Below are 21,606 nucleotides of genomic sequence, written 5' to 3' on the forward strand. Positions count from 1 at the left end.
CTATTGTTTGCTGACAAAAATGTAATAAAAATAACTATAAATACAGAGATTTTTAAAATTGATCTTTTTAGTATTTTGCAGATTGGAGAGGTTTTTGGTTTTTACTCCACTTTCTAATGAGTACATTAAATCAGCACCAGGAAAAACATAAAGTGTATGGAGAAAGGACTGGGCCACACAGACTCTTAATTTTTTAATTCTGGAGTTTTCTGTCCCATTTCTAAAAGTCTGTAAAATCAAGCACCTAGCCATGCAGTCTGACTTCACGAGCATTTTTCAAGATTGAAGATTCTTTATTCGTCACATGCATAGTTATACAAGTACAACACGCAGTGAAATGTATCCTGACACGCTCCTCGACTGTGCAAAAGGGGAGAGAACATCGATGCAAGAAGTCAATCGGATAAATTATATTCCACAAGCCACTGTAAGTGATATTATCGTTGTATGCCACCTTTATCGATATTATAAAGGTGGCATACAGTTCCTGGTTTGCACCTGCCAGGCAGCTGCAGCCTTGCTGCACATTTTCCCTGTGCCTGCCTGGCTTCCTTCCACAACCTGGGATCAAAATGCTTTTTAAGGCAGTCAAACATTCTCATTTCAGTCCTTAAATTCAATATTTTAACATGGGGGTCCACAGGGATCAATCCATAGGATGGACCATAAAGAAGATGGCCACAACAACCTTGACATCACCCACTGATTCCTGTTTTAAAACCGGGAAATGAGACTTCCAGGAAACCATTTACAGAGTTCAAGGGCTGTTTTCCCCTACACTTCTATAGAACAAGAAGTCTTTCTGCAAACAAGACTATATCCACTGGTGGCCACTAAAAAGGGTGCAAGTTCTGCGCTAGATTCACTTTTTAGACTTGGAAGCTGCTCCATCTTTGATACCATCTGTGTTTTGGAGCCAGCCTTAAGTGGCCGCTCCAGGAACAGAAATCATCTAATTTAAGAGTAAGCAAGTAAGGTCCATCCCCAATATCTGATGCCAATTCTGTTCCATATTAATAGGGTCCCAAAATAGCACTGAAGTGAGATATTCAGCACTAGCAGTGACAGATGCTGCTCATTACGGCTACTGGATACCTTCCCGCAAAGCATCTGAATTATGCAACTCTTTAAAGTTCATTTGTTGCTCGTGTCATTATCAGTTGCCCTCTGTTTGCGAGATTGTGGAGATCCTGCGGTAGCAACCACAGGTGTCTTCAGCAGTTAGGACCAAACCAGCACTGACAATGAAACCACAAGTCTGTGATTGTCTACTGACTGCTGATGTTGTCTGTCTGATGAAATGGCCATGTTTTCTTTTGGTACAGTAGAAATGCTTGACAGTGGTAGATGAGTGGGTGATAAAGACGAACTTGATACACTTTACAATTTCTTTTGTTTAAGTTGTTGAAAACTTAAATAATGTGACACATTTTTCTTTTGTTTTTGTTTTTTTAAATATCTCAATATTACCAATCCCCCCACCCTGTCTCTTTTTCTCTCTTCCCCCTGACCTAGTTTTGGCATTTGATCCTGACTGGAAGATCAACCCCTAGAGGCTGCACAGTGTCAGCCTTGTGCCACGTCAATTCCCACACAAAGGGCACCCTTTGTCACTTCATATTTTCAAAGCTCCAAAACCCTGGATTTTTCATTGTTGTTTCTGTGGCAGGGGTCATTTCCTGATGGTGGCCCTGCTTCCCTGTTGTTCTTCCCTATGGTGCACCTGCTGCCGTTGTTGACCATCACACAACAAGGAGCCAAACGTCTCCATTCACAGGTTATAGCTCTGAGCTCGATCTAGCAAACCTTCAGTGCTGCTAGAGAATGATACCAATAAAAGGAATCATGTGTAAAGTCACCTTAAAGCAATATTTGTTGCTTTTTTTTAAAAAAAATCTCTGGTGATGCCGTTTAGTAAGATTATCTAAAGTACTTTATTTATAGGTTTAATCACAGCTACAAAAAAGGCATTTGAACAAAGTTGAAGGAAGTTGGCCTTTTAATGATGTTTATAATACACCATAATGGGTCATAATTTTAGTTCTGCTTCTTTTTTTCTAAGCTAAGCTACTTTTTTAAAAATCCAAAAATCCCCAAACCTACAAAAGTTAGGGCCGAAAATTAAATGAGCCTTAATTATCTTTTAATTCTCCCTCAAAGTGTTCTGCAAACTATTTCCCACTCCCCCCTCTAATCCATTGTAACAAGGTGTCCTTGATGAGGCCCAGCAAATATTACCCAAAGTGCCATCTTTCCCATCGCCACTTACTATTTGACAGCAGGAGAGTGAGGGCTGCTCCTGGCAGGAAGTGAGCCCAGAACCTGGCATCATTGGTGCCCAACACCGGCCGACCATCACGGCCAATGCTCCGCCGGGGGTCAGCAGCCATCACACACGGCGGCCTAATGCTGCTGATGAGAGAGAGCCTGCCTCGCAGGCCTGCACACCCCCGAGGTGTGGCCACTCAGCATCAGGTTAACCTGAGCTGACAGATTGTCCACCAAGCTGCACTCACAGAAGCGTGCACGTCCTCACACACCCACCAGTTCATAAAGATGCACACATGCACATACGAATACACACACATGAGTTCATAAAAATACCCAAAGCCACACAAAACCACCTTCTTGTATACAGAAAAGCACAGTCTAACTCAAACACACACACACAGCCAGAATGATCATTAGAAAAAAAAATAAAGCACATGTGTACATTTGAATTCTTATATTACTTTTATAAGTTGTGCTAACTTTCTTAATATTTTGATTTTTTTTACTCAGTAGTTCAAAAAAACAAGACCAACGGGCGGTTCACACATATACACTAAAAATACAACGGTTCCACTGTGAATAAGACTTGAGTGCTGAAACTTATAAAAGAACCAAACTGAAATAAAAAGGAAAGTTTATACAAAAACTCTCCAACACGAAAAAAAACTGCTTTTGGCTAAAGTGGGATCGGGAGGTGGGAAACCATAAAATCCACTGTAGTGGTGCAATGGGGGAAAAAACGACTTGCATCCTATAAAAAATCAGCAAATGTTATAATGTTCCAGTAATGGATGCTTATGGCAAACATAATGATGTCTGTGTGTATGTACAGGAAATGAAGAATAAGAATCTGGACTTGAAAATGAGCTTAATTTAAGTGATAACTTCTACTCTTGACCTGATTTGATACTAATCCCGGCTACCACAGCCTGACCTGCACCTGGACAAATTATTCATATTATAAATTACTATTGAGCTTTGATACCTTCATCTGTTAAAATTCTGCAGTATTGTGACCAGTGACTTGATTGCTTCAAAATCCTCTGGTCTTTAAAATTTCATTAGTAAATGAAATTTACTTTCAATTTTGAAAGTATTTGGTTATAAAAACCAAAGTGATGAAAAAATATATTATCAAGTGAAGAAATAATGTCCAAAATAATTTAGCCCAATAGTTAGCCATGAAATAGCCACTACTACTACTTACTTAAAATCACCAATGTCAGTCTCAAAGAGGTGCCAGGAGATTTCAGTTCAGTTGTATTCATATATCGCCAAATCACAACAAGAGTCACCTCAAGGTGCTTAATATTGGAAGGTAGAGACCCTTGAATAATGCAGAGAAAACCCCAACAATCAGATGACCCCTATGAGAAAGCACTTGGCAACAGTGGGAAGGAAAAACTCCCCTTTAACAGCAAAAAAACCTCCACCAGAACCAGGCGTAGGGAGTTGCATCCACCTCGGGGGTGATTGGAGGAAGACAGAACAAAAGACACACTGTGGAAGAGAGCAAGAAATTAATAATAAGTAATAATTAAATGCAAAGTGGTGTAAAAACACAGAGAAAGTACAGTGCAGTACAGTAACTAATAGAGGATTCAAGGTCACCTGATCCAGCCCCAACTATAAGCTTTATTAAAAAGGAAAATTTCAGCCCCAGTCAATTTGAGAGGGTGTCTGTTTCCCATCCATCCATCCATCCTCTTAATGCTCTTATGCAGATAGGGTTGCACAGAGGCAGAGTTCACCCTGGACAGGTCACCATTACAGTGCCAACATATAAAGACAGGCAGCAGTTCACACCTAAAACCATTATAGAATACCACTTAACCTAACATGAATGACTTTGGACTGTGGTAGGAAACCAGAGCACCCAGAAGAAACCTGCTCAGACATGAGAAAATCCAAACTTCTCACAGAAAAGCCCCACTCATGCTATCCACTGCAACCCATCCCACTGCTGGGAATATGAATGCCTTAACACCAATCTATTCAACAGTTTTGAGTCACCAGAAAGATGGGCTGATATTCTTCTGTGAAGTTAATTAAATCTAGGTAATCAGGTAAGGGCAAATATATGCACATATAACACTGTGCATTTTGCTCCGTCTACTGCCTTGCTGTTTACATCAACAGTAAAATGCATTTCACATTGACATAAATAAAGAGGGGCAAATGACTGAGGGGATGTGATGGTTTTCACACCCAGCATGTTCATGTGAGCATCATGTGGTTAGAAACCAGATTAGAAACAGAGTGGAAACTGTTCACTCTACTGAAGTGCACTGCTTTTTTTTTCTAAATCTGAGAACTTAAGAACTCCTCAACATCAACATCTCATCTGTTGTTTGCGGTTTACAGTGGATGGTTCTCTTCAGATATGACGTAATCCTATATTATATTTACAGTTTAATATAAACCCGACAGTGTTAACTGTGAAGTACCACATTTGAATCAACAGAGTCCAGCTGAGGACACACATTTCCTTAGATACAGCCATGATAAAATCCACAGCAGGCTGGGATTCGGTGCATTGCTCAAGGGCGCTTGCAGGCAGTGATGGTGGAAGGCAAAGGTGTAACACCAGGCAGGCGCATGGAGCATAATGTTCCCTGAAGTTTAAAATGTCACTTCAAAATGTCACTTCAGATCAAGCCATCTGAGTCATTAGTGGGCATCAGTGTTCCACATGAATAAAAACCTTGTCTAAAGCTGTTTTGATGCTAACATCATTGGTGGCATTTCCAGCATGTTTCATACAGTACTATTGAGGCAACACCTTGCAGCATTTAAGCCAGTCACGTTAAGTAAAACAGATCCTAAACATGTTAACATCTCAGTGTTATCATAACTAAAAATACTATGTACCCTCAACCAGATCATATACTATATTTAAGCAAAACAAGATCTGTCCAAGGTGCTTTGTGAATAACCTACTGACTACTACCAAAACAGCTATTAACAATGTACAACAAGAGAAAGGTGATGTTTAACTGCTATTAAAGTTGTACATTGCAACAGCTCAACTCATTTCTTTCTAACATTTTAACTCACAAATACTGACTATAACCTGAGCATCAACTCAAGCTGAGCATACTGGCAACAAATAATGAAAGTACATCCATATAATTGTGGAGGATGCCACATGCTCCGCAAGGGATAAAATCAAATCAAAAGACTTCTCTAGACTTTCCAGATGTTATCTGACTAAAACGTTTTAAATGTTTTGGTCAAGCCTGAGAAATTATATGCATGCTCATCAGTGTTGGTCAAGTTACTAATTACTGATTACTTCCCCAAAAAAGTAATCCCGTTACTTTACTGATTACTTATTTTCAAAAGTAATTAATTACTTAGTTACTTAAAAAACATGATTTACAACCTGAAGAGGTGATAAAGCGATAGATCTTTCAGCCCAATTCTACTTTTTCTCCATAATCCATCATACAAAATGTAATCAAATGGAAAAGTCTCTTTTTTTTAAACTTGTTTTATCAGTTTTAATCTTTTAACTTTATGCATCAAGTAAAAATTAAATTATATGCACCATTCTCTGACTGGAAGAAATTAGTTTAACATTTAAACTTATTTTCTGCACATTCCAGCACATAAAATAAAATATTTTGTGTGTTTACACTCACTCTTTCAAATAGATGCAAGTAAAACACAGCAGAAAATAAATAAAGTCAAAGACTAGCGGTCCTGTTGCTCTATTTTCACCTGTAAAGCAGGACTGGGGTAGGCGGAGGTGTGCCCTGGTGCAGGTGTGCTGCGGTCAGTGGAAGAATCCGCGAGTTTCTCTGTGAATTTCCCATTACCTCGTTGCGCACTTGGTGCTTGTTTAGGGGTTTTTTTCCCGCTGTAAAAAGAAGTTTTCTTCCCACGCACAACGGACACTAATGTTTTTGTCACTTTTTATGGAATCAAACTCAAAGTAAGGTCAGTACTTCCACGCTTTAAACGCTGCACGCTCATACTCTCTCCCACAATCGATTTAATATCCATTGTTGATCTGCACACAGCTGTTGTCACGAACGTCGCACTCGCTTACGTCACTGTCATGAGACATTCTCGCAAAAAAATCACGGTTTTAGTAACGCAGTAACGCAGCGTTCCTATAGGAAAGTAACGGTAATCTACCGTTTTTGCGATAGTAATCCCTTACTTTACTTGTTACTAAAAAAAGTAATCAGATTACAGTAACGCGTTACTGCCCTTCTCCGATGCTCATACAGTAAGGCCTTGTCAATCACAATGTATCTGAATTCTAATTTATTTTTAATGGGGCACATTTAGACCTTAAAGGGTCTAGAAGTGTTAGGGTCTGAAAAGTGAACCATAAGTAAGAGGTTTCATGTGTAAGGACTCCACACACCTTATGTACAGATTTGATTTATAATAAAATACCTGAAAGTCTAAAGGCATTCCCAGCAGTCTCAAGTGTACTTTGAAAACTGTGCTAATTATCGTGTTAACACACTACACTAAAATTGTAAACATGATTAACATTATACCTACTAAACATAAGAATGTTAGCATGTTGTCATCCTAAGCATGCTGACATTTGCATTTAGCCCTAAGCACTGTTGTGCAGCTTCTAGCACTGTTAGCATGACTGGAGACTCTATCCATTAAGGAGAGAGAGACAGAGGAGTGTGGGTGGGCTGGCGTGCGACAGAGACTGACCATGGACTCCTTTCATATCAGCCGTGAGATCCACAAGATGTGCCAACTAGTAAATTAGGAAAGAAATTGCAAGTCTTGAACAATTTCCAAGTCCTTCCAAAGTCCTTCCAACACTAATGTCAGTGACATTAGTTATGTCATTGTAAGATTAACCTCTTTCCATGACATGGGTTTGGATGAGTGAAAATCATCTGCTGATGTATTGATCATTCTCTGTCTCATCACCCTACTAAAAGCCAGCACCATAAGGAGCAGCCAGCATTTCTAACAAGCATAACAGAAAAGCTACTTAATGATTGAGGAGAGTTCACAGAGCCCTTTGAGGAAACTATATTTATTAACTATATTAATAAGTATTTTAGAGTTCACAGGGGTCTTCTTCTAGCTTATCCCAAGATAAAGTCAGAGTAGATAAAAACGTTGCCATAAATCAAATATAAGGGTTAACGGTAGAATATCTTCATAATGGCAAATTGACTTGTTTTATCAGAACACCTGAGTGTATAATTTATCATTTCTGTTTCTGATTTATATCAGGACACCAACTTTAACATCCTGACTCTTGTTTTTACTGTCGTATTCTGGGCCTGTGTGTCTTATTTCATGAGGTCTGAGTAAATATTAGTTCATTATTACACACATAAAACGACAGCCTTAATTGTTTCACTTTTAGTTTTTTGTTTGTTACACAAATGACAACACGTTATTGGTTTGATTGTCTTGTTATTACAAAGAATTGGTGCAGAGATTGTGGTGAGCTCCAGGGTGGTGGATGTGGGTGAAAGGAAACACTGTGGTGCTAATCTTCTGGAATGCAGCATGCCAGAGACCTGGCTTGACTGGCACCAAACCAAATGCCTTCAGCCCCCCGCCCAACCAGCACCACGAGCACCCCTCTCCTACCCTTACTCCCCCCCCCCCCCCCCCCCACCTATCTCTCTCGCTCTCTTTTCTACAACCCATGAAACAGGAGAACCGCCATCTCGGCTTCCTCCCCAGGATCAGCCTTCACTGTGCCCAGGACTCCGGACAGACGGCATTCCTTCCCCCTGCTGCTGCTGCTGTTGCTGGCCGGCTGTTGCGCTGGACGTCTAGAATAGATCTGTGACGTCCGCCTGATTACTAGAATACGCCAGTGTCCCAAGAATCAAAGGAACATGCAGAATAGACACGTAGAAAGGTGTACATAAATAAAACACAGACATATTTCTTTATACAAAAGAACCACAGAGAGATATACATATGTATGCGGCCATGACAAAGAGTGTTCAAAGGTACATGACAACATTACGCAGAAAAGGAGCCTTTAAATAGCGATGTCACACATAAGAGCTGAGTGTGGGGGAAGGGAGCGACTGTGGTCTGAAAAGTGACCAGACTTTGACCTCCATATGCTAATTACCCATATCAATACTATCAATACAAATGGCAACAGTACTCATCTAAAGATGTGGATGGCCTACTGTACGTCAGCCAATATCTTCCACAGCTGTTAACCTGGTTTTTCTGATCGCTAATATAAAAGCACACATCATAGTCTATAAAAAGAAAGACCAACTCTGTATGTTATTGTAGCCTGCTGCTGTGATTCCAGTGAGAGCATCGGTAGTTCCTTTTATTTAGGTACTAAAGTGTCTCAGTAAATATTGCATGAAATCCAGAACAAATATGTATGTCATCCATGAGATGAATCTTAATGACACTGATGAGCTACTAATTCTTTAAAAGCACCACCAGGAGGTCAAAGTTTTCTAGTCTGAGTATCTGTTGCAGGGGTGGGCAGTTACTGAGGCCCAATAAGCTTGACTTCAGTTCTGCTCAATATTAATTTTTATCTCTGTTTGCTGGTGCAGCCGTCAGAAACAATCCCAGCTGCTCATTTAGACTCTTGGGGAAAATTACTTTCCCACTCCTGAATTATTGGATTGATTGACACCAAGAATTCGTCCCAAACCAGTCCAGTAACCAGAGTCAGTGCATGGCTGGCTGGGTTGAGGAGAGGTAGGATCCAAAGGGAGGACACCAGCAGATTGGTTTAGGCAAATGCAAACAGTGAAACATTAATAAATGAAAATGAAACAGAAAAATCTGAACACAGGGAGACCCAAACAGGGAGTATAACAGACAATCTGAAAAGCACAAAAGAGGGAAACAGGCCTTTTATATACTGAGGTCTGACTGTGAATCAGAAACAACAAGACAAGACATGTGAAAGTGATTACAGACAGATCAAGACAATCAGGACACTCAGGAGAAAGTCAACTGAATACAAGGTGTGAAAGGAAACCAACCTTCAAAGTAAAATAGTAAGTAAAAAAAAAAGATACGAATGTCACACTAGACAAGATAAAAGAGACAGATGCAGGAATAAACAGGCAAACAATGAGGGAACTAAAACTATAAATCAACACGTGAGCAGAATGCAACGCTGAAAACACATCACTAGAATAAGCATGAAGTAAAATCGGGACTACAAGACTGAAAATCAAATTAAGACTCACAACATACAGTGAAAACAGGGATCAGATCATTGAGCAGATTTTAATATCAGACAAAGATGACTCAAGTAAATGCAAAATGCAGTTTTAAAATCATGATTCAATTTCATAAGGTGAAAAAAATTAGCGAACTTGTCGGCAGCTTTGTGTCAGATCACATCTGGCGTAAAACTAAAACAGAATTTCATGAAGAGAACATCAACAGTCAAACATGGTGGTGGTAGTGTGATGGTCTGGGGCTGCTTTGCTGCTTCATGACCTGGAAGAATTTACGGAACTTTGAATTATGCTCTCTACTGGAAAATCCACAAGGCAAATTTCCGACTATCAGTTTGTGCCCTGAAGCTCACTTTGGTTATGCAGCAGGACAATGATCTGAAACACACCAGCACCCAGATCTGAATGCCTCAGAAAAAATTAAGAAAATAAAGGTTGTTGAGTGGAGCAATGACTCAAATCAGATTAAGATGCTTTGTTATGACCTTAAAGATGTCATTCAAAACTAGAAAAATAGTCAAACAGAAATACTAATTCAAATATCTTATCTTAAAAGTCTCAGAAAACCACAAGACCATGACTCCCTCAGATTATTGTCCCAGTGCCTTTGCATAGATTTAGGCTACAGTGTTGTGCAGTGTGGGCACTGCGGGTATGTTAGCATTTGCATTTTGCTTAGAAATTCCAGCAAACAGTATAATGAGATTTCAGACTTCTAGTCATTTCTAATAGGTGACTTTCACATCTCTCTAAAGTAACACATTTAACTACTGAATTGTTAGAAACTAGCATACATGTGTTTACACTGTTTTGTGCAAGAATTTAATGATTAAAAGCTTATAAATATTGCACTTTGTAGTCAGTGGGGTTTGATTTCAGACACATTTAATCTTTTAAACTTCAAGCAGTAAAAAAGCATCAAAAGGAAAAACAAAAAGAAGTTCTCTTATTCATAATCAAACTTTTAAAAGGCCAGGGAGGAAACGAGCGAGGGGTTTGTCAGTGGATGGCATGGCTGTCACTTTAGCTGGTGTCCATTCACATGATTCATGTTGACTGAAGCCCTGCGTTTGTCAGGGGAGGTGTCTGCAGTAAAAGTGCCACAGCCCTCCAGATTGACACTCATTAGTGAGGGGCTCCGAGGCAGAGAGGGCCCGCAGGGGGCAAGAGGGCACGGAGGAGGGCGAGAGGCCACATCCCACTAAAAATAAATGATTTTTAATGATTGATACAGATAGCAGCAGACTGATAGGGCCAGATGAATCAGAGGGCTTAGGTGGTGGCGGTGGCAGGCAAGACCTGTGGTTGGCAAGCTGTTGTCAGTTGAAACGCCGCTTAAAGCCAGCGTGTCCGACTCAAACGTGTCTCATCTGAATCCCAATACACACATGCATGTACCACCTCGATGCCAGCCCCCCCCCCCCCGCACTTGTTGTGTTTGACCACCCCTAGCAGCGCCCCTCTGCCCCCTGCCAATCAAACTATAGACACAAATATCCGCATTCACATCACACACATTGCAAACAAATGCCAGCACTCACCCAGGAGCAAGTGAAACAAACAGGGGCTACCACACTCCAGCGTCCTCCCACACACACATATACACACTTCAGACTTCAGCCGCTTGTGCTTTAATTCTGCTGCACTTTCCAAGGCTTCACATCCCCCGGAACACCGTGTCCATCACTGTGTAAATCTGCAGCTCAGGTCATTCATTACACATGTCTTAAGCTGCCAATCATTCAATCAATAGCGGCTTCATTACAATGATTGTAATATCAAGGCCGCCAGCATCAAGATTGCAGGATGTTGGGGAGTAAGGGGGCAGGATTATTTTAATACACCATTCAGATCAAATTTCCTTCAAAAGTAATTTTCTGCTGCACTTTCTTATGAAGTGTTTTTCAAAGCCTGAGTTAGAGTGGGAGAGGAATGAGGTTTTAAGTGGACATTGGACTGGAAGGTGATAAAGCTGGAGTTTTTATACTGGGCTATGACATGGCCCACTAGCACATCAGCATGCAATCAACTTAGTGTTTTTGTCGTTCTTTGAAGTGCATGATATATAAATAATTTTTTTCATTTTCTTTAAAACTTTAAAACCGTGGGTTCATATTTATGTGATCTTTTTACTGTTTCGGCAGCAGCAAAGCGCCACTTTCCAGTGCTTCATCACTGCTGCAACCAAACACAAGAACCAAGAAGTGCCAGGTAGACAGTGAGAAGCAAGGGAAGCTGACTAAGTGGGTCAGTGTCAGAGTGAGGATGGCTCAAGTGTTTCAACTCACAGGCTGTGGGAGAAAGGCAGTTGGTTATGCTTGATACGAGGCAAACTCAACAGAAAGAAGCATGTTAAATTCACAAATATTCCACTGCCAGATTTCATCTCGTATTTCTGCTGCGGTATTCACGGACATCCGCTAAATTCCTCTCAAGTTACAGTAACGTCAAGGATAATGAAGCCATCCCTCAAGTGTCAGTGTGGGATTAGAAAGCTGGGCAGGCACTGAGACACAACAGAAACCATGCTGGCCGTCTGCATGCCCCGACCCTTTATGAGAGCTGAACAATTATTAAATGAACACACTGTGCCTCTGTGAGGAGACGTGTCTCAAGCCAGTGGAAATCCTTGGCTGAATTGGCAGCACCTGACACCTTGTTCAGGAGGATTTATAGCCTCATAATTAGGCATTAAAAGGAGAGCCTATCCAGAAAGGCAGCTGATGTACAGTTGCTACTCTGGATAGACAGAAACAGCTAAGCTTGTCATTGAAGGAAGACATAGGGTTTTTTTTTCCATGCCCTTTAAATGTGAGCCAAACATCAGAAAAAAAACAACAATCTTATAAATAAAAACCCAAAAACCTAGATAAAGTTTTCAGCATAAATTACATTTTTTTTTTGTTTAGTTAAATGCAAAATATGTTAGTTCTCTTTGTGCATTTTTACTGGTGACACAACAAAATTACTCCAACTCTAATAAGACTGAGACACCGTATGAAATAAAAACAGAATGCAATGAATTTTAAATCTCATAAATTCATATTTTATTCACAATAGAAAACAGAAAATATATCAAATGTTTAGAATAAAAGTACCATTTTCAGAATAAAATTTGTTCTTTTTGAATTGGTTGGCAGCGACTTGTTAAAAAAAAGTTGGGACACAACTATGTGCTCATATGACTGTGTGGCATTCCCTGTGTGTTTTACAACAATCCATAAATGTCTGGGAACCAGGAGCAGTTGCTGGACTTCTGGGAGGAAGGTTATCCCATATTTTTGTGATGTAGGATTTTAGCTGCTCAACAGTTCGGGGACTTGTTGTTGACTTGTTGTCTTTTTTATTTCATAATGTGCAAAATGCTTTCAGCTAGTTAAATTTCTGGACTGCAGCGAGAACCACACTCCTCTATTATGAACCTATGCTGTTGTAATATATGAGGTATGTGGTTTCGAAATATGCGAGAAAACTAGCTCAGGCTAAGGCTATTAAAGAGGCTAATCTTTGCCCTGCATGTCTCATCCCTGTTTTCTAGCTTTTTTTGAAACTGACCTGGGAAAAAACAAATAAATAAATAAAAAAGATTTTACCTGGATGGGTTTATGTTGCTCTAAAACATGTATATACCTTTAAACTTTGATGGTGCCTTTCCAGATGTGCAAGCAGCTAATTCTGTATGAACTGATGGGCCCAAACATCAGGCTTTTGAATTCAGTGCTGCAAAGAAGCCGGATAGTCCCTTTCATCTTTAGTCCACAGGATGCACCATGTCCATGTTTTCCAAAAAGAATTTCAAATCTTAAGTCACCTGTTCACAGAACGGTTTTCTACTTTGTCTCAGTCTATGTTAAATTTATTACATTATTTTATTATCTTTTATTATTTATTCACATATTGTAGAAAGTCTTCACAAATTTACACTGATCAACACTATTCTAAAATTAATTAATAAAATGAGGTGTAGAGGGAAATGAGCCACATATTTTTTTTGGACACAGCACCTACAGACCATTGAACCAGTTATCACCCCCAAAAGTGTGCATGCTGCAGGTGTTGCACAGACCCACATGATGACGCTGGGTTTAAGTGCATCAATGGACCGACCATGTCAATATTGGACTTTGATTTGTAGGTATCTTTTAAAGATAGCTACAAACTCAACATTAGAAGGCTGGGGGGAACAGAGAAAGGAGAAAGTTTTTATTTTTTTCCTCACAAATTTTATTTTCATTTAAACTTGCTAATTAGATTTAGGGAATCAGGATGAGTTGGTTTAGTAGATGTAGTAGTTGTTGCCTCCACACATCAATAACACGGCCTGCTGAAAAAAGCACATTATACTTTTGTGACCTGGATCGTACTGTTTCCATTCTTTAAGCTAAAGTAAGATAAAATATCTTAATCAGCAAGTTTTCAAAGGGCTAATAGATGCTGTTTGTCGGCTTTGCACAGTCTGTGTCCCCATTGAAGCGCTGCTTTTTTCTCAGTTTTAGGAACGCAACTGTATCCTTTAATCCTTCATTCTATCATATACAACCTAAAGTAAAAACTGCTTTATCCAGTAGCTTCTGCTTGCTTAGGTTCTAAATAAAATTGAGTATTAGAAACAGCAGTTTCACTTCCATAATCTCGATATTACTCATAAATATAAGTTTCAGAACTTGGCAATGTGCCGGGAATATACTGTAGGGACCACCGCCACTAGAGACACAACCACAGAACCACAACTCATTCACAATTTCAGTAATGCATAGAAAATGTCTGGAGATGAAATTTAAAACGCTGATAGGCAGCAACTAGATTCCATAAAGGTCTTTATGGTTAATCTGCTGTAAACTCAATGCTTTGCCTGGAATTAAGTCCCAAATAGCTGCAGCCGTGTAGCTGACCTAAAGCCAGCTGACCCTGACAGTAGCATTTGGCATAGCGGGATCAGCCCTGCCCTGAGAAGTATGATGATTTCTGAATGTAGTCGCAGAGCACAGCAAGTAAACAGTGGCAGAGACAGAAAGACTGTCTCCGTATACGTTGGGTCTTGGTGAAGAGCGCAAGTTGGGAGGTATGGCGTCCGTAAGGGGAGGTGGTTGAGGGGCGCCCTGGGGTTGATCTGTGTTCATGGAGTAGGCCAGAGGAATGTGGGGGAAATGCACAGCTGCCCAGTTTTGTCATAGCTGCGCGCTGTGCTGTCTGAGTAACATAAAGCTGCCAGTGTTGTGTGTTCATGTGCAGGACCTCCCGTGGAACTGCAGGCCCCAGATGCACAGCCCAGCACGAGCGTACATATACAGGGCACCAGCCAGTGAAGCGGAGTCTGGGCTTGAAAGCAGCACTGGCCATCAGTCATAGTTTATTTTAGTTGTGGCTCATCACGCTGTCAGATCTATCACTGTGCTTACAATGAAACCAACACAAGCAGTGTGATGTGTGGCTGGTGTTTTCAGGGTGGATAATATAGCCAGATAACAACAGTACTGCAGTACGTATACGAACAGAACAGACCTCTTTTCTTCCTATAGTTGGTTGTATTTAGCTCTAAATATAATTAAACACTTGCTTAATCTCTCAAATTTAAAAACAAAGAGTCTTTGTAAAATGTAGGTTTTGAAGTATGTGATGTATTTGAGCGACACCTCAGTTTTGGCTCTATTAGCTAATTCAGTGTGTCACCTTGGACACATTACCATCTCTCCTTTTCTTATATAATTTAAAGGATTCCTTTAAGCAAGCAGTAGTTGCCTAAAATCGTTTTTCTAATGTTTAAATAATATTTCAGAATATCAAAAATGCATTTTTGTATAAACTTTATCTTTGAGTCACCTAAAAGCGTGCCCTTTCTGTATTCTGTTAATCTTTCTTGATATAGAGGTTTAGCTTCACACACTCCTGTATAATCAAGCCTGATCTTATGGCCAACCCATCTTTGCACCAGGTAGATACATTAAATCATCAAAGTTGGAGAATCATATATTTGGATTCTCCAGAAACTCATGACAGCTACAATATGTCATTAAGTTTGGGTTACTTGGTTACTGTTTACCAACACTGTATCCAAAACTCATATGAAGTCATGGAAACAATATGATGGGTGTCAAAAACACTGTTAAAGCAAAGCAGCACCATAAAGGCAAAGGTCCTGCAAAAATACATTTGTCTGTAAATTTTAAATTCAACCACTTGGAGCTCTCAGTAAAAACGATCATGTGTTGATCTTGAAAACTATGATAGCTTTAAATAATTTAATTTCAGCGGTGGAGTATAAGATAAGATAAGATAAGATAAGATAAGATAACCTTTATTAGTCCCACACGTGGGAAATTTGTTAAAGCCAGGACTGAGAAGTTGACAACTTGTCATCTTAGGTTTACTTTCTCTGACTTTATAGGGGTTAGAGAGAGTTCAGAGGTCAACTACAGAGTGATAACCATCCCATTACTCTCCCACCGCAACACTCTCCCATCCCAAGCAAGCTCTGGTAAGAGAAAGTGGGAAGTGTCACAACACAGCTTGTGCCAATAGAGCTGTTTTTGAACTCCCTGGGGACATGGCATCATTTCAAAGACATATTTGATTTTTCTCTTCGTCCCCCTTAGGTTTTTCTTTTTTTCAAAACACCCTCGGAAAGGTCACTGCTCACCCTTGAACTTGCATCAAAATTATAAATTGAACATCCTGTTTCCATGTTTTGTCAGGTAGCCCAAATATGCTGGGAACACTTTCCGAAAACAAGGCTTAATGCTCTCTATGTTGGATCGTCATCTGAGACCTGAGAGTACAGCTGCAGGTCTAATGTTGCCCCACGATGGCTGGGGACGTCTGACAGGACAGAAAACCACCCAGCATTGATTACCAGCTAATTATAGACTAAGGAAGTGGCAGCTTGTTTGTTTCTGGGTTGCTGAGGAATACATTTGCACTTCACCAAGAGTTCATGAGCTATCGGGTGCGAATTCCGCTGAGCACTAAGTGCTATCTTTTCTGTCTCACTTCTGTCTTGACTTCACAAGATCTCTCCATTCTCTCTTTCCTCACTTAATTCCACCACCCTCTGTTTTCACAGCCTCTGTGGGTGGTGCCTCCTGAAGCCCTCTTTCACACCCTGTTCAGAGATTTGAATAAACATATGTTGCGTTAATTATGAACCACTGCCATGGTGCTTCAGACAGGAAGGCGTTTTTTAGAAGCTGCTATGGAGGGTCTGAGCTCCAGCTAAGTCGATCTAATGAGAAACGTTTGCACAGTGATTATGAGGGATGTCCACTCGTGCTTCTCACAGCTCCCAAACACCTGCTCCCAGCACAGGCTCGCCAAAACTAAAGCCAAGCTTCGTCACAATATTCATTTTTATTACAAACTTAATAAACTTGTCAGCGTCGTGTAGGAAAAGAGCTGCCTATCATAGTACAGCCTCTATAACATATGCAATAAGTCTTATTAATGTGTACCAGGAAAGTGCAACTCCAGTTCCAGAAAAGAGTCAAATGCAATAAATTGCACATCTCATAAACCAATAAGTAGTGCCATTCTTGTCTGACATAGCTGCTGAAAACCAAATGTTTTCAGTTGGTGAAAGATCTGGACTGCAGGCAGGTCAGTTCAGCACCGGGACTCTTCTGTGAAGCTATGCTGTTGGAAATCTATTATACATTTTAGGATTTTCTTGCTGAAATATGCAAGGTCCTCCCCGAAAAAGACATTGCCTAGATGGGAGGATATGTTGCTCTAAAACCTGAATTTACCTTTCAGCATTGCCTGCAATGCCGCTCAGCCTTTCCAAATGTGCAAGCTGGCATTTCCATCACACCTGCATATCATCAGACATGCTTTTGAATTGAGTGCTGATAACAAGCTAAATAGTCCCTCTCCTCTTTAGTGCATTGGATCTCCATGTTTTCCAAAAAGATTTTGGTTTATCTGACCACAGTATCGTTTCCTGCTTTGCCCCAGTGCATTTTAAAGGAGCTTTGGTGTTGAGAAAACAGCAATGTTCACATATGGCTTCTTCTTTTCACTCTGGAAACCTGCATTTGTGGATAGAATGACAGACTGCGTCCATAGAAAATAATTTCTGAAAGTGTCCATGAGCCCATGCTCTGATTTCCATAGTGTGCTTAGTGAGCATCCCATATTGATTTTTGGCCTTACACCCTGTAAACAGACCTTTCTACAGATTCTCTGAATAGTTTGATATTTGTTTATATGTACTGTAGATGTTAATATGTTCAAATTCTTCTGACAAATACTGCCTCTCTATGCTCTTTTTATACCCAGTAATATCACTGACCCGTCTCTGAATAACTTGATTATTTGCAAATGTACCTACAGCTGTTTCTTTTTAATGTTACTTACTTTTCCGGTCCTCTGTTGGCCCAGTCACAAATTCTTATGGTCATGTCCGTCTTTTATTTACCGTCTGTGCTATTTGACCAATAATATTTTCCAAACACATCTCTCTGCTGATTTTCTTTGAATCAAAATACCTTTGCTTGATCCTCAGTTTTACCTCTTCAGACTATTTGAATGGTACAACGTGTTTTCTGGCACACTGCTCAGAACTCCAAGGAAACCCGAATGAGAAGCACTGATGGTTCTAAATCATCACAAAAAACTAAAAAGTTGTCTAATTTCAGATTTTTAAACATTTGCTCATAAATGTTCTAAATGACAACAAATTCATGTCAAGTAAATTTTTATCGTAGGTAAACAATAATCTCGTACTCATCTCTCCATGTGATGACAACACATGCAGAGATGCTTGAAACTGCTTGAAAATAGAGTTGAAATGAAATGAATGCCGCGGCTCAGCCTGTACAGTGGGTTTGATTTGTGAACTCTGTGTCAGGCATGCCTTGCCCACCCACATCGGCACAATGTCAAGACCAGATATTTATGGCTGAGGGGGTTAAGCACCCAAAACAAAGCTGACTTAGAACAATGAAGGAAGAAAAATAAATGACACAGTCATTCTAGAGTCAATATTATTTCAAAGCTCCAATGAAGGTTCAGTTTTGGACAGATGTGGCTCAAATACTGTAGGAAGTGGATGTTAATGACAAGTATAGGAGTTTGACATAGTGAACATTTTGGTCATGAGTTAGAGCAACATGAAGCCTCCTTGGGTTTCAGGTGGGGGGAGGGTGGGCCTTTCCAGTGCAGATTGAGCGGGAGCAAACTGTAAACTATATCTGTGGTGTCCGCTCGTAAGTGTTATACCTGCTTTAAGGGTTTCAGTGCGATTAAGATAAATTAAATCTCATTTGAACACATGAAAAGGGAGAAAGAGTCATCCATATGTTTGCATGTTAATCCCATCCCGAACTCATGAGAAGAACTACAATAGCCGTTGATATTTTTAGCATGGGGCGATCGTGGCTCAAGAGTTGGGCGTTCGCCTTGTAATCGGAAGGTTGCCGGTTCGAGCCCCGGCTTGGACAGTCTCGGTCGTTGTGTCCTTGGGCAAGACACTTCACCCGTTGCCTACTGGTGGTGGTCAGAGGGCCCGGTGGCGCCAGTGTCCGGCAGCCTCGCCTCTGTCAGTGCGCCCCAGGGTGGCTGTGGCTACAATGTAGCTTACCATCACCAGTGTGTGAATGGGTGCGTGAATGGGTGGATGACTGGATGTGTAAAGCGCTTTGGGGTCCTTAGGGACTAGAAAAGCGCTATATAAATACAGGCCATTTACCATTTACCATATGGTTAAAGTAGATGACGTCTTGCGGCTCTCTGAGTAATTACCTCGTTGAATTACCTGTAAAACCTTTTCATATGTCATATGTGAAATATGTCATATGTGAAATATCGATCTAGCTACTCACTGGTTAGTGAAGTCTTATCAAAAAGACTTGAGCTGAGGAGTATTTCCATTACCATCTTGTTATTTTAAAGACAGATGTGCCGAGTAAGGAGTGCAGCAAAGCAACCACAGCTTACAGCATACACTACTTTACTGTCTCTTTTAGTCTCAATTGAATCACAACATACAAATCGAACATTATGCTGTATTAAATAAGATTAAGGCCATGACACCATTAGCATAATATTTAATGTGATATTTAATGAAGACAGCAGGAGGATCATTTTCCCATAGATTCCTATGAGATTGCATTCTTTTTGCAAACAGTGTAGTCATCCACTGCTGGTCATTAGGAAGAATGCAAGTTTAAGGCACTCCAGGCTGGTCTTTACGCCTTAAAGTTACTTCTGTCTTTCTCAAAGTGTGATTTAGGCCCGACTGTAAAGCAAAGTAATAACAGAAAACCACGAGTAGAAAGTGAACACTGCTTCCACATGGGGCACAAATTTAAAACAAATTTTTGAATTAAAGCCATGTTAAATTTGCTGCATATTCTTGATAGCTGGCCTTGATATTGCCTGTTTTGGGCTTAAAATTGACAATTTGTAAATTTAGGAACCACTGGGAATGGAATAACTCTTTCCTTTAGGTTTGGTATGAACACCTGTTGGTTATTCTGCTCTTACAGAATGGCAAACTCTATGTAGGAAAGCGATGGGGGTGGATGGATGCGTCAACAAAATATTGAACTTTGTCTTGGAAGATCACTGTTCTGCTTTCTTATTTCTAATCTTAATGAAGTGGTTCTGAAGGTTCTCTGACTAAGCCTGCAACGGCCGCATGGAGGAGCAGAAGTAACCCAACACTGATATGTCATCATCTTTTAAGTGGCTACGGAAAACATGTCGTTATCATTCTGGAGCTTCATGATTCATTTTCGGCTTGATTTATCAGATATGCGCTGTCATTTTTGGTTTCTCTTGGGGCAATAACACATTTGTTTACATGATGATTGCACTACTGTTCTCACTAACCATGTTTTTCTGATGTTCAGCGAAGAGCATTTATGGTATAGAGAGTTTTCTACAACTTTTTCACCAAAACAACTACGTGCTGTGGTTGAAAACAGCACAATGAGCGGTGAACCTGACTAGCAAAGCTTAACAAGGACCTGAAACTCATTATGGAGTGCCATAATGGAGCTGAAAAGTCTGTGTAGGCTCATTTACAAGCAACACCTTTCGCAGTGTCATATTGTTTTTCACATTGTCATTCATTAAGTTTTTGTCTGCCTTAATCTAACCAAACCATGCACGGTTAAACAACACTGTAAATTGGAGAAAAATACCTATATTTACATATCAGTGCCCCCAAGTGTGACATTTTATTTTGTTTCTTTAAAGCCGTTCTTGGCAACATAATCCAGGGTTTGATTAGGTTTAGAAAAACCTAATTGGTAGAAAAATTCAAACAGAAATGTCTTGGACATTTACAAGATTTTAAAAAGATTGTAAATCATCTGAAAATGTGGATAATACTGGGGCCTTTAACGTGAGCCACTGTGTCATTAATTACAGGCCAAATCAAACATCTCACTTTCATATTTCAGTTATATTTCAAAGCACAGCGAATTATTTCATGCTGTAATTCTAGCTATCTCATAATCATCACCTTCCTTTAATGAAGACATCTGATGATGTGCCCGTCTATCACCTCTAAATTTGTCAACCCACAGAAGCCGTGGACAAGTTAACCACACTTGCTTTTACTGCATTCTTTTGAAGTCATCAAGATTTTACTTCAGTTTCCAGTTACCGCATAGCTCTGAGTACGAGCGCGGTTATAATTCACTATTTATAACTCCTTCTCACCCACTTTTATCCACTGGCTTACGTTCAGGTATCGGTGGAAAGTTTAGAATCCGGCAGAAAAGGCTGATATTGTACGGGCTCCACCAGGATTACAAACACTTTATCCTGCTCGCAATATATTCCAAGTTATGCTCCTGTGCACATGAGCACATGAGGGCCACCTGACCTGCTCTTAACAGAAAATGAAAGCTGATTTGTGCCACAGAAGGTGATGGCCTGAGGCTCTAACCGGAAGCAAGAAGAGGATAGAAGAGGAAGTGGTGACTCCAGGGGTGAGCGAGATGGGTGGAGGTGGAGGTGTGTGTGTGTGTGTGTGTGGGGAGGGGTGCCGCTCACACTGTGGCCCTCTCACCACCCGTGTCAACACTGATGACTTCAGCGTGCGCCCTTGTGAGCTCACCTTGCTAGGAGAGACGCAGGAAGTGGGATTAGAGTAGTGACAGCGTCGATGGGGATAATTGTGTCATACCTGTACTGGAGGGGGGTT

Source organism: Mchenga conophoros, linkage group LG8 (genome assembly GCF_057382185.1).
Source record: "Mchenga conophoros isolate Kocher_MC1m ecotype Shallow Benthic linkage group LG8, M_conophoros_male_GT1.1, whole genome shotgun sequence".
Taxonomy (NCBI): Eukaryota; Metazoa; Chordata; class Actinopteri; order Cichliformes; family Cichlidae; genus Mchenga; species Mchenga conophoros.